General features: G+C 42.2%; 1 protein-coding gene across 5 annotated transcripts in view; it reads left to right on the top strand.

Annotated features, from left to right (window-relative positions):
* The window catches only part of KYNU (kynureninase), a 99706-nt gene that overhangs the window by 68751 nt on the left and 17412 nt on the right, over positions 1–13543 (top strand). The window contains exons 11-12 of one of the 5 annotated variants that reach the window (XR_013347536.1): positions 161–282; positions 8223–8346. The exons of the other annotated variants lie outside the window; for them this stretch is intronic. The gene's annotated coding sequence lies outside the window, so the exon portion shown is untranslated. The remainder of the gene's footprint in view (positions 1–160; positions 283–8222; positions 8347–13543) is intronic. 5 annotated transcript variants of the gene reach the window in all.

The following is a 13543-nucleotide window of genomic DNA, read 5'->3' on the forward strand; positions in this document are numbered from 1 at the left end:
AAGAAATCACCAAACTTCTCTGAGCCTTAGATTTCCTATCTGTACATGTATTGCTTACCCATGTGTGGCTGGAGACATCTCATGTACCATATAATTTTTTGGATTTTATGAATGATGTTTTTAAAATGTTGCCCTCTGCCAACTTTATTCCTTTCAAAAGGTGAAACCTTATCCTGTAAATGAAAGAGCATCCTATTTAGAGCCATATCCTCTACAAGTTCTCTCATATCCAATGCTGATTCATCAAAATCAAGATGTTTCCAGGAGCCTGTTGGATTTTGAGTAAGTTGTGGTAGGCCGCATGGTTACCTGCTTAGCTGCTCAGTAGACCACCTGCAGACTGACAGGAAGCCAAGAGTTTGGAGGCCCTGACTTCTGAGCTCCCAGACTCCAGCTTCTCCTCAGCTTGTCAAACAATTTGATGTGGATCCAGGAGCCTGCAAGCCCTGGCTCCCAAGCCCATAGGATATTGGCTCCATTGGGCTTGCAGCCTCCCAATTCCCCATCAGGCACAATAACAGGTAGCTGGGACTCTGGGAGCTCTGGGTGTGCTGGCTCACAGGCTTCTGGCTCCTTGACAGCCTCATTTCCTAGGACTTCCAGAGTCTGTTGCTTCCAGAGCAGACCACCAGATGACCTGCCTCTGAGCTGGGGAACACAGGGCTCCCAGGATCGAGAGTTGCGTTCTTTTTTGAATTTCCATTTCACAGCACATTCTGAAATTTTGTGGGGGTTGTTCCAAATGGGAACTACACCAAATTTAGAAATACCAAAATCTGACAGAAAAATGGATTACTTTTCTCTGTTCAGCTTGAATCCTGATGGAAACCAGCAAACAGAGCTGTAAACAGGGGAGTTTGAATGGGAGTTCTGTTGGAGGAGAAGGTATCTGTAGGTATGTATATTGGTATTTATAGAGGCTGGCAGGGGCAGTGTGCTGGGAGAGATGCTGAACCCTGATTAGGGGGCGGGGCTTCTCTGACTAGGGGTCCTATAAAGGTAGCCAGCCAGTCAGGCAGGCAGCGGCACAGACAGCTACAGTGGCACAACAGGTACAGCGGCACAGGAGCCAGCAAATAGAGCTGTAAACAGGGGAGTTTGGGTGGGAGTTTGTAAGGGGAGTTTGGGGGGAAGACTAAGAGAGCCAGGCAGAGGAACAGACAGGCTAGTGAAGGGAGTGTGTGGTGGTCTGGCAGTGTTTTGGTGCTCATTGGGGGTTTGTTTTGCTGTGGGTGGTGGTGTTTTGGTTTGGTTTGTGTTTTCCGGACTAACAGGACTTAGGTGAGAAGGCGATGACAGATACAGAGGCAGCAGTGGGAGTGACCCAAGCAGTGGAAGACACAATGAAGATGACTGGGTGTAGAAGCTGCGGCATGTACATGATCCAGGAGGGGGTACCTGAAGAGAGTTTCGTCTGCATGAAGTGCTGCCTGATAGAGCTGATGGAAGAAAAGATCTGAGGATTGGAGATGCAGGTGGAAACTCTGGTCGAGTTTAGAAGGGGGTTGGAATGGACGATGGAGCAAAGACATGAGGACGCTCAAGGGAAAAGCTCAGACTTGCAGGTGGAAGCAGGACCAAAGAACTCTGAGGGGATACTGCTGGGTGACGAAAGTGGACAGTGGAAGCATGTGACAAAGAGACCCAGGCAGAGGAAAAGACGAGCTAGTGAAGGAGAAACGGAGCTCAGGAATAGGTTTGCGGAGTTGGAAAATGAAGAAGGGGCACAGCAGGTGGTCACTGAAGGTGAGAGGGCAAGGAAGAAGAGAAGAGCAGCTAGCCCTATAGATTCATAGATTCATAGATATTTAGGTCAGAAGGGACCATTATGATCATCTAGTCTGACCTCCTGCACAACGCAGGCCACAGAATTTCACCCACCACTCCTACAAAAAAAACCTCACACCTATATCTGTGCTATTGAAGTCCTCAAATTGTAGTTTAAAGACCTCAAGGAGCAGAGAATCCTCCAGCAAGTGACCCGTGCCCCATGCTACAGAGGAAGGCAAAAAACCTCCAGGGCCTCTTCCAATCTGCCCTGGAGGAAAATTCCTTCCCGACCCCAAATATGGCGATCAGCTAAACCCTGAGCATATGGGCAAGATTCATCAGCCAGATACTACAGAAAATTCTTTCCCAGGTAACTTGGATCTTACCCCATCTAAAACCCATCACAGGCCATTGGGCCTATTTACCATGAATATTTAATTACCAAAACCATGTTATCCCATCATACCATCTCCTCCATAAACTTATCGAGTTTAATCTTAAAGCAAGATAGATCTTTTGCCCCCACTACTTCCCTCGGAAGGCTATTCCAAAACTTCACTCCTCTGATGGTTAGAAACCTTCGTCTAATTTCTAATCTAAATTTCCTAGTGGCCAGTTTATATCCATTTGTTCTTGTGTCCACATTGGTACTGAGTTTAAATAATTCCTCTCCCTCTCTGGTATTTATCCCTCTGATATATTTATAGAGAGCAATCATATCTCCCCTCAGCCTTCTTTTAGTTAGGCTAAACAAGCCAAGCTCCCTGAGTCTCCTTTCATAAGACAAGTTTTCCATTCCTCGGATCATCCTAGTAGCCCTTCTCTGTACCTGTTCCAGTTTGAATTCATCCTTCTTAAACATGGGAGACCAGAACTGCACACAGTACTCCAGGTGAGGTCTCACCAGTGCCTTATATAACGGTACTAAAACCTCCTTATCCCTACTGGAAATACCTCTCCTGATGCATCCCAAGACGACATTAGCTTTTTTCACAGCCATATCACATTGGCAGCTCATAGTCATCCTATGATCAACCAATACTATAGGAAGAGGGCAAGAGTCAATGGCTATAACAACACCAAGGAGGATATGGGATGGGTTTCAGAGGATTGCAAGGGACAATAGGAATCGAGAGGATTTGCAGCCAGAGGGAACAGGGGATATACTGGAGAATCGCACGATCGCCAGGAAAAGCCAGGTCTATGTGACTGGGGACTCATTACTGAGAAGAATAGACAGGCCTGTAACAAGAGCTGATCCAGAGAACAGAAGGGTGTGCTGTCTGCTGGGTGCTAAGATACGGGATGTGGACCTGAGGCTGAAGAGGATCCTAACGGGAGTGGGAAAGTATCCACTGATTTTCCTTCATGTGGGAACAAATGATACAGCTAGATTCTTGCTGGAATGTATCAGGGGAGACTATGCCAGGCTGGGGAAGACGCTCAAGGAAATCAAGGCTCAAGTGATCTTCAGTGGGATTCTGCCTATTCCTAGAGAAGGGCAACAAAGGTGTGACAAGATTATGATGCTCAACAGATGGCTCAGGTAGTGGTGCTATAAGGAGGGCTTTGGGATGTATGGCCACTGGGAAGCATTCATGGACAGAAGACTGTTCTCTCGGGATGGACTTCACCTGAGGAGGGAGGGAAATAAATTTCTAGGATGGAGGATGGCAAAACTGATCAAGAAAGCTTTAAACTAGGAATCTGGGGGAGATGGTTGGGAGATGTCCAGGTAATGTCTACGCCGGATTTTAACATTGAGAGGGAAGAAAACGAAGTAAGAAAGGATATCGCTGTGGGTAGGAGAATGGACATAAGGAGGAAGGGTAGTGTACATACCAGTCTAATAGGTGATACTGGAAATAAAATGTCTGTGCCCAATTGGGTAAAGAATGTGAGCGAGGCCAAACAGCAAAAATTAAGATGTTTGTGCAAGGAGCCTAAGTAACAAAATGGAGGAACTAGAGCTACTGGTGAAGGAAGTGAAACCAGATATTATAAGGATAACAGAAACATGGTGGAATAGTAGTCATGACTGGACTACAGGTATTGAAGGATATGTGCTGTTTAGGAAAGACCGAAATAAAGGCAAAGGCGGTGGAGTAGCATTGTATATCAATGATGAGGTAGACTGTCAGGAAATAAGAAGTGATGGAATGGATAAAACAGAGTCTGTCTGGGCAAAAATCACATTGGGAAAGAAAGCTATTAGAGCCTCCCCTGGGATAGTGCTTGGGGTGTGCTATAAACCGCCAGGATCCGATATGGGTAGAGACCTCTTTAATGTTTTTAAAGAGGTAAATACTAATTGGAATTGTGTGATCATGGGAGACTTTAACTTCCCAGATATAGACTGGAGGACAAATGCTAGTAATAATAATAGGGCTCAGATTTTCCTGGATGCAATAGCTGATGGATACCTTCGCCAAGTTGGATATAGCTGATGGATAACTTCGCTGAACCAACAAGAGGGGATGACATTTTAGATTTGGTTTTGGTGAGTAGTGAGGACCTCATAGAAGAAATGGTTGTAGGGGACAACCTTGGTTCGAGCGATCATGAGCTAATTCAATTCAAACTAAATGGAAGGATAAACAAAAATAGATCTGTGACTAGGGTTTTTGATTTCAAAAGAGCTAACTTTAAAAAATTAAGGAAATTTAGTTAGGGAAGTGGATTGGACTGAAGAACTTGTGGACCTAAAGGCAGAGGAGGCCTGGAATTACTTCAAGTCAAAGTTGCAGAAACTATCAAAAGCCTGCATCCCAAGAAAGGGGAAAAATTCATAGGCAGGTGTTGTAGACCAAGCTCGATGAGCAACCATCTCAGAGAGGTGATTAATAAAAAGCAGAAAGCCTACAAGGAGTGTAAAATGGGAAGGATTAGCAAGGAAAGCTTATTGAGGTCAGAACATGTAGGGATAAAGTGAGAAAGGCCAGAAGCCCTGTAGAGCTGGACCTTGCAAAGGGAATTAAAACCAATAATAAAAGGTTCTATAGCCATATAAATAAGAAGAAAACAAAGAAAGAAGAAGTGGGACCGCTAAACACTGAGGATGGAGTGGAGGTTAAGGATAATCTAGGCATGGCCCAATAGCTAAACAAATACTTTGCCTCAGTCTTTAATGAGGCTAATGAGGAGCTTAGGGATTATTGTAGGACGGCAAATGGGAAGGAGGATATGGAGGTAGATATTACCACATCCGAGGTAGAAGCCAAACTCAAACAGCTTAATGGGACTAAATCGGGGGGCCCAGATAATCTTCATCCAAGAATATTAAAGGAACTGACACATGAAATTGCAAGCTTTTAATGAATCTGTAAACTCAGGGGTTGTACCGTATGACTGGAGAATTGCTAACATAGTTCCTATTTCTAAGAAAGGGAAAAAAAGTGATCTGGGCAACTACAGGCCTGTGAGTTTGACCTCTGCAGTATGCAAGGTCTTGGAAAAAAATGTGAAGGAGAAAGTAGTTAAGGACATTGAGGTCAATGGTAATTGGGACAAAATACAACATTGTTTTACAAAAGGTAGATCATACCAAACCAACCTGATCTCCTTCTTTGAGAAGGTAACAGAATTTTTTAGACAAAGGAAACACAGTGGATCTAATTTACCTCGATTTCAGTCAGGTATTTGATATGGTTCCACATGGGGAATTATTAGCTAAATTGGAAAAGTTGGGTTTCAATATGAAAATTGAAAGCTGGATAAGGAACTCGTTAAAGCGGAGACTACAATGGGTCATACTGAAAGGTGAACTGTCAGGCTGGAAGAAGGTTACTAGTGGAGTTCCTCAGGGATCAGTTTGGGGACTAATCTTATTTAATCTTTTTATTACTGACCTTGGCACAAAAAGTGGGAATGTGCTAATAAAGTATGCAGATGACACAAAGCTGGGAGGTATTGCCAAAACAGAGAAGGACCGGGATATCATACAGGAAGATCTGGATGACCTTGTAAACTGGAGTAACAGTAATAGGATGAAATTTAATAGTGAAAAGTGTAAGGTCATGCATTTCAGGATTAATAACAAGAATTTTTGTTATAAACTGGGGACGCATCACTTCGAAGTAACAGAGGAGGAGAAGGACCTTGGAGTATTGGTTGATCACAGAATGACTAGGAGCCGCCAGTGTGATATGGCTGTGAAAAAAGCTAATGTGGTCTTGGGATGCATCAGGCGAGATATTTCCAGTAGAGATAAGGAGGTGTTCATACTGTTATACAAGGCACTGGTGAGACCTCATCTGGAATATCGTGTGCAGTTCTGGTCTCCCATTTTTAAGAGAGATGAATTCAAACTGGAACAAGTACAGTGAAGGAATACTAGGATGATCCGAGGAATGGAAAACCTGTCTTATGAAAGGAGACTCAAAGAGCTTGGCTTGTTTAGCCTAACCAAAAGAAGGCTGAGGGGAGATATGATTGCTCTCTATAAATATATCAGAGGGATAAATATCACAGAGGGAGAAGAATTATTTAGGCTTAGCACCAATGTGGACACAAGAACAAATGGATATAAAGTGGTCATCAGGAAGTTTAGACTTGAAATTAGATGAAGGTTTCTAATCATCAGAGGAGTGAAGTTCTGGAACAGCCTTCCAAGGGAAGCAGTGGGGGCAAAAGACATATCTGGCTTCAAGACTAAGCTTGATAAGTTTATGGAAGGGATGATATGAAGGGATAGCCTAATTTTGGCAATTAATTGATCTTCAATGATTAGCGGTTGATATGCCCAATGGCCTGTGATGGGCTGTTAGATGGGGTGGGATCTGAGTTACTACAGAGAATTCTTTCCTGCGTGTCTGGCCGGTGAGTCTTGCCCACATGCTCAGGGTTTAGCTGATCGCCATATTTGGGGTCAGGAAGGAATTTTCCTCCAGGGCAGATTGGAAGAGGCCCTGAGGGTTTTTCGCCTTCCTCTGCAGCGTGGGGCACGGGTCATTGCTGGAGGATTTTCTGCACCTTGAAGTATTTAAACCATGATTTGAGGACTTCAATAGCTCAGACATAGGTTAGAGGTTTGTTACAGGAGTAGGTGGGTGAGATTCTGTGCCCTGCGTTGTGCAGGAGGTCAGACTAGACGATCATAATGGTCCCTTCTGACCTTAAAGTCTATGATTCTATGAATTGCCAGATGATAAACACACACTTTATTTCAGTTCACCTGACCTATGGAAGAGGGGAGGGATGCAGGTGCTGTTATGTTATCTTTCTGTTTCTCCCCCCAACCCTAGGGGTGATTTGGCTCCTTGTCTATATTACAGTAGCCTTGGGACTGTTTGATTTACACCAGCAGGAAGAGTTCCAGATGAGTTCTTCCAGTAGCTGAGGATTTTCTGGACCCCAGGACCTCTTTTTCTTTGTGTGAAGGGCTGATGTAAAGAGATGCAGGAAGAAAGCCAGTTGCCATGTACAAGCAGAAGCTTTAATCAGTCCTGCAAACTCCAGGAACTATGTTGTATATTCTTGAGTGCCATTTACTGTCTGGTGCCTTATCTATTTATTTATAATCACACAACTCTCATTAGCACCCCTAACATTTTAGAATGTGCTATGGAATGGAAATTCAAAAAGGACAGGAAGGCAGTAGCACAAAGTCTGTTCCAGGAAGCTGTATATCCTCTGTGCTGCTGGAATAGAACAAAGGGAATTTATCATAGGGTACAACTCATCCTTCAGTATTAATTCATAGTCATCACTTTTTATATAGCACACACAATTTATATTGGGTGGTCAAGGCCATACCCATCACAAACACCCAAAGCAAAATTTACCAGCATAAACCATCCACTTATGTTCAGTTTCTCCTGAACTCTTAGTCCAGTCTTCAAAGTTGCTTTCATTAGGACCTTTAAGATTGTTTGCTGCTTCATATAATTAAAAATAGAGGTGATGACTTCTTACGTGTTTTTGCTGTGCACAGTGCAATGGAGTCTTAATGCTGACTGAGGCTTTTGGTGCCAGTACCACATTACAAATAATATTCAGTATATATTGCGTTAATCTACCTTGAAAATAAAAAAGCAATTCCTCCACATCACACACAAATGAGACATTATTCAAATCCTGTAGGACAAAGAGGATGTAACAGAACTTCTAAAACTAGATTATGATGGGATATACAAACTGCACTCTGGACAACAAGGGGTTAAGGAATTGCTCTAAGATCAGCCAGCCCTGGCCCACCACACCTGTAGGAAATGCTCCAACTGGAAGAGGAGTTAAGAGGCAGGGGAGCAGGGAAAAGAGCCAACCTGCAGCTCCAGCAGAGGAGAGCTGAAGGAAAGGCAGAATCTCTCCCCATGACAACTGCCCAAAGGTCCCTCCCTGAGGGAAGGGAGAGCCTGCTACAGAGACAGCCTGAGAAGGAAGCATTGTCCTCTCCCTCTTATGTGGACTCTGAGTTTTGTTAATTCCCCTTTATTTTGTTTGGACTGCCCCAGCAGGAGAAAGCCCTAGGACTAAGCTTGCCCAGGAGGGTGGGCCATACCACAGAAGGAGGCAGTTGCCACCCGATTGAGGAAAAGAGCTACTACGCTATATGCAGCCACCAGAAGGTGCTTTGTGGTGAGCGGAGATACTTCATGCCTTCTAAACCCAAATGGTGACCTGGGGACAATCACAGCCTTAAGCATCCCTCCATGTCCTTGGGTCAGATCCCGGTGGAGTGGGAGGGCCTGGCGCCCCTACCAACAATCCCCTACATGTCATAGGCCTGAGCCCTGACCACTAAGTGACACTCCCCTACCGACCAACTCCTGAGCAAAGACCATCACACAGAGGAATACAGTACTGTGTGTACGTACACACATGCACTCATTCTCATACACCTCATACACCTACTCCAAATGCTAGGCCCTAACCGGAGGAACCCACATTTAGATCAAGTTTATCTTGTTCTAAGTACTTGTGTTAGGTCACTTGAATCAAAATTGGGCACTGGGTATTGGGACTTGTAGTCTCCATGGACTTCTCATCCCTAATAAAAATGAGAGCAATTATGGGCCACATTTAAAAACAACAACAAACACCTCTGTATCTTAAGTCACATTTTGCTTGTTGTTACAAAGCAACAACAACAACAAAATGAAAGTTCTCTAATATGAGGAGGGATTTTAAAATGACAATGATTTCCATATTGCACATGATCAGTTTCCAAGTAAAAAGATGACTTCTTAGTTTCTGTCCTGCGTTCCTGACTTTTCATGCATCATCACCAGTAATAAAAATTCTGCAACACAAATTTACGGTCTGTGAAACCTATCCAACCCCACTACTTTTTAAACACCTCTTTTGCAATATATCACTAGCTCCAAACAGTGACCTAGCCCCCCCCCCCCCCACCCTCCCTTAATGTGGACTGATTTCTGTTGCAGACAAATCCAATCTGGTCATAATTCATAAATTCTGTCTAATAAGGGTTGCAATCTCATTGAGGGCTTGCATTAATATTACGATGTCTGTATTCAAAAACAATCAAGAGCTACAGGAAGCATAACTCCCTGGATCTTTAAATTTTTATTTTATAGTTCAGTCAGATGTATGCATTTATTTAGAATTTCATCTAGATACTGTTCCCTCAAAGATCCATTCAAGAGATTAAGGAGTGTGTGAATAGTTCACTAAATATATCATAATAATCAAAACCATTTGAGTCTCCTTTAAGTCAGAAGTCACAGTTCAGAAATATCTTTAGGTGGGATTGTCGCTTCATGTTTAATTTAATCTTGTTGAAACACCCTAAAAAGATTTACCATATTTCTTTACAAAATATAGCATTATCCAGGACTTTATAGAAAATGCTGAGAACTTTATTAATATCTCTATTATGAGTAATTTGGCTCCCTGTTTGATTTTTAATTTCTGATGTTAGGCAGGAGATTTGATTTCCTTTTAGTAAATGTGATAACATACTGTTGGCTGTATTCCATCTTTTCATATATCTTATATTTGGCTAGTAGAAGTGATGATATATGAGCACTCTGTGATAATAGTTGCTCATGAGCTGATTTAACAGTTTTTAATTCAACTTGATTAGCCTTGGAGGGGTTGTTTTTTGTAAGATCTTTTCTTAGGATTTAATTTAAGCTCCAGCTCTTTTTGCAGTTTGATCATACCTTTTTTTCAGTCTGGCAACTGAATGAAATTATCATCCCTCATTGTGAATGCCTTAGAGGTTTCCTAAACTGTTCTGGGTGAATTCACCAAGCTCTGATTGGATTCCCAACATAATGGTCATTTCTCTTTCACATGCTCTGATCACAAAAACTTGTTTCCTGTTATAAAAGTGAACTCAATCTCCGTTTGTTTTGACCTGAAGGGATAATATGAATGGACATGTTCTGAGATTGGAATATTCTCAGTTGTACTGAGTCTAAAAGTCTAACAAGGGAAAAAATCAATCCGAGAGGAGGACATATGCACGCTTTATCTGCAAATACTTATAAGCTGTAAATCAACTCACACTTGGTTGACCAAACAGTCTAGGTTTTTCACCTGTGGAGTGAAGTTGCCAGCAGATCGAGGATTGTGATCATTCCCCTCTATTCAACATTGGTGAGGCTTCATCTGGAGTACTGTGTCCAGTTTTGGGCCCCACACTACAAGAAGGATGTGGAGAAATTGGAGAGGGTCCAGCGAAGGGCAACAAAAATGATTAGGGGACTGGAACACATGAGTTATGAGGAGAGGCTGAGGGAACTGGGATTGTTTAGTCTGTGGAAGAGAAGAATGAGGGGGGATTTGATAGCTGCTTTTAACTACCTGAAAGGTGGATCCAAAGAGGATGGATCTAGACTATTCTCAGTGATAGCAGATGACAGGACAAGGAGTAATGGTCTCAAGTTGCAGTGGGGGAGGTTTAGGTTGGATATTAGGAAAAACTTTTTCACTAGGAGGGTGGTGAAACACTGGAATGTGTTACCTAGGGAGGTGGTGGAATCTCCTTCCTTAGAAGTTTTTAAGGTCAGGCTTGACAAAGCCCTGGCTGGGATGATTTAGTTGGGATTGGTCCTGCTCTGGGCAGGGGGTTGGACTAGATGGCCTCCAGAGGTCCCTTCCAACTCTGTTATTCTATGATTCTATGATGCTATTCCCTAACCTTGTAACCTGATACATTAAAATTTCCACCTGTGACACAAGTGAGACCTGAATTGGTCAACTTTTGGGGAAAGGAGGATGATTACTCAAATCTAGGTCATTTTATAATATCACCAACCAAGACAGCAGAGTTAAGCTTGTGTCAGTACTTGGATTATAAAACTGTTTTTAGAGATTTAGATTTGTGCCATTAAAATTTGCATCTGGGGAGAAAGTCAGTTTGGCCATTTTTAAACATATGAAAATTAAGAAAATAAAATAAAATTACTTATTTTAGCTGTTGCTGAAAATGCAAACAATTCAACAGAAGAGACATCACACTATTAGCCTATGGTATAATCTTATTGTTTTGGTCTTTTGACAAAGCAAAGCTTCAGAGATATTAAATATGAAAAGTCACTATTTTTATAGTAACACCTTTCATAAAGGGTTTTGATTTTTTTATTGAGTTCTAAGAGAGCAATCCATTAATAATGTACAGCAATATTAATGAGTCATATACACGTAATAATTACAAAATATTTGTAGCAAGTTGAAAAGGGCAAAGAAAGTATACCAGGATATGTGAAAGACCAAAACTACAGTAATATGAGACTAATAATTACCTGTGGTTCCAAAGCTTTTCAAACTCCACAAACATCCTACTTATAATTAAGTATTGATCCAGTGTACAAGAGGACTATGAAATGGTTGAAACTTGACACATGTGATGGGGGGACACTGTGAGATTGCTCAATCAGGGCAAACTACAAAGAATGGGGCAGACAAAGCCCGCAAATGGTGGTTATTCTAATACTTAGATTCACCAAGCCAGCAACAAAACAGCTTCTACAACACCTTACTGGTTACCCAGAAGCCAAAACACAGTTCCTTTAAAGCAACCCAGCCTTGAGCTCTCACCCAGACAGCCAAGTCAAATATGATGAGGATTACTGAAAATCTCGTTTATCATATAAAAGTTCTACCAATCCCAAAGGATTGGACACATTACCCACCAGGTTAATGAATATTTAAAATCTTACCCAAATATACACTTACAACAAATTCTTATTAACTAAACTAAAATTTGTTTAAAAAGAAAAGAGAGTGAGTATTGTTTAAAAGATTATCATACATACAGCTATGAATAGAGTTCTTAGGTCAGTTTCATAGTAGAAATGATGAGCTTTATATATGTAAACACACAAAAAACACAACTATTGTCTACTAATATGTCTCTAAAGGTTGATTCTGGGTCAATTAGCCTGCTAGTTGTATAACCATTTCTGGCCGTGTGTCACAATGTGGGGTAAAGAATATGTACTGTTCCAATAAGTGAATCGCTGGACAGAGAGAAACAAATAGGGTTTTAAACATAGCTGCTGGGAATCTTGGCTGGGATTTTCCAAGGAGCCAAAGTGAGTTAGGTGCCTGAATGTTATTGGAATTCAATGAGAGCCAAACCCTATGCAAATCCTGGCTAACCATATATATTACAGAGCCATAGGTAGTTACTCCATACTTAAGGTTACAATCAGATTTGCACCTGCAGAAGGAATAAAACCTCTGAATTTTGCACTTAATTTGTAAATTATTTAGCAATAGTGAAACAGCTTCAACAGGAGAGACTGAGAAGCCCACCTCAGAGTATCCCATAGCCCAGTGATTAGAGCACTCACCTGAGAGATGATGGTAAAGCCTACTTCAAATCCCTTCTCCCCATCAGGTGGAAGAAGGACTTGAACTGGGGATCTCCCAAAGCCCAAATGAGTTCTTTAACCACTGAGCTAAAAGTTATGAGGGAAATTAACTGCTCCTCGCCCCCCGCCCAACTGTTTTTTGTGATCTCACATGCAGGGCCTGATCCGGTAGGCATGCTTAGAAGGTCCCTTCCTGATTGAGCCCTGCATGCACCTCAGATGGCTAAAGACCTATCTTCCCCTGTTTTGTGAATTGTGCTGGGGCTTCAGCAGTAGATAATGCCTGGATGCCCAGAGAGAGGCAGCAGTCTTTATGCCCAATGCAGAAACTTAGATGTCTAGAGATCTTTTACTTCAAAAACATAGTCACTGAGTGAGTTTAGGTGCCTAGAGGGTTTTGCAAGAGTTTTGTGCATCACAATAGTGCTAAAACAGGGACCTAGGTGCCTGAAACATGGACTTGGTGTCTAAATCTTGTGCATCCAAGCCTAAATGACTTGCCCAAGGCTACACAGGAAGTCTGTGACAGAGAAGGGAACGGAACCTAGTTTTCCCAAGTCCCATGCATGGGCCCCCAACTTCTGGACCATAAAACACAAAAAAAATGGTAAATAAAATGAACAGTTTCACTAACATTCTTGGCATTTTTATGAAATGCTGGAATGAACCCATAAAAGCGAAGCTGTTTCTATGGGTTCACAGTGACAATTACTTTGAGGAGAAAACTGGGTTTTCAGAACCTTTTGTGTCCTCAGTTCTGATGCCATTCTGAAAAACAATATTAATTCAGTTGTAAATAGTTCAAAATTTTAATAGTTCTTAATAACTTTTTTAGATCTAGTAGTTTTTAGTGTCCTTCAGAGTTAAATTAGGCTACAGGCTACCCCCTTCGCCCTGTACCCTGTTTGGCCATTGGCCTGTGCCCAGGAATCTGCGCTTTAAACTCTGTGCTTCCTGCCTGTGATCCTTTTCGTTCAGTGACAACC

This window comes from Eretmochelys imbricata, chromosome 11 (assembly GCF_965152235.1).
Source record: "Eretmochelys imbricata isolate rEreImb1 chromosome 11, rEreImb1.hap1, whole genome shotgun sequence".
NCBI classification, from domain to species: Eukaryota; Metazoa; Chordata; order Testudines; family Cheloniidae; genus Eretmochelys; species Eretmochelys imbricata.